General features: G+C 38.8%; 1 pseudogene; it reads right to left on the bottom strand.

Moving 5' to 3' along the window:
• LOC102817406 overlaps positions 1–1,228 on the bottom strand; it is a 102,464-nt pseudogene that overhangs the window by 60,619 nt on the left and 40,617 nt on the right.

Raw genomic sequence — 1,228 nt, 5'->3', positions numbered from 1 at the left:
GTGATGTAGGATAATCACTGGACCACAAGGTGAGTTTGAACCATGCTGTTCGTGGTCCAAATCTACGAGCAGCTCCTTGGAAACCCCATATAGGATTGCTATGAGTTGAAAGTGACTCAACAGCACATAACAACAACAATAGCAAGGAAGACCAATAAATACCAACAGTATTCAAATTTATGCCCAAACCACTGAAGTCAGTGATAATAAAATTGAATAATTCTACCAACGTCGTCAGTCTGAATTTGATCAAACATGTAAGTAAGATGTACTTATGATCACTGGTGACTGCAATGAAAGGTTGGAAACAAGAGGAAGATTAGGAACTGGAAAATATGACCTTTGTGAGAGAAATGATACTTGAGGTTGAATTATAAAATTTTGCAAAACCAATAACTTATTCATTGTAAATACCTTTTTAAAACAACATAAAAGTTGACTATACATATAGAAATTTGCATCACCAGATATAATACACAATGTAAAGAAAACAAAAATCATTACCACTGAACCAAAAACAACATTCTTATCAACTGAGAAAAAACTGAAGTCGTCAAGGACTTCATTCTTCTTGGATCAACTGTCAACACTCTTGGAAGCAGCAGTCAAGAAATCAAATGATGTATTGCATTAGGCAAATCTGCTGCATAAGCCCTTTTTTTAAACTGTCAAAGAGCAAAGATGTCAGCTTGAGGACTAAAGTGTGCCTGACCCAAGCCATGGTATTTTCAATTACCTCACACTCATGTGAAAGCTGGACAGTGAATAAGGAAGACCATAGAAGAATTGATGATTTTGAGTTATGGTTTTGGAGGAGAATATTGAAAGTACCATGGGCTGCCAAAAGAACCAATAGATCCATTCTGGAAAAAGTGCAGCCAGAGTGTTCCTTGGAGGCCACAAAGGCCAAACTTCATCTCTCATACTTTGGACATATTGTTAGGAGGAATCAGTACCTGGAGAAGGATATCATGTTTGGTAAGGTGGCAGGTCGGAGAAAAAGAGGAAGAACCCAATGAGACGGATGGGCCAAGTGGCAGCATTGATGGACTCAAGCAAGGCAACAGTAGTGAGGTTCGCCCAAGATCAGGCAGTGTTTCATTCTGCTGTGCATAGGTCACTACGGGTCGGTACCAACTGGATGGCACTTAACAACAACAACAATACACAGAAATAAAGTGGACTACATTTATGAGAGAAGATTGTATGAGAGCTCCCTAACAGTTAA

This window comes from Chrysochloris asiatica, unplaced genomic scaffold (assembly GCF_000296735.1).
Source record: "Chrysochloris asiatica unplaced genomic scaffold, ChrAsi1.0 scaffold00115, whole genome shotgun sequence".
In the NCBI taxonomy this organism is placed as follows: Eukaryota; Metazoa; Chordata; class Mammalia; order Afrosoricida; family Chrysochloridae; genus Chrysochloris; species Chrysochloris asiatica.
The sequence above is the reverse complement of the archived record's forward strand: the minus strand, read 5'-3'. Positions and strand labels throughout refer to the sequence as shown.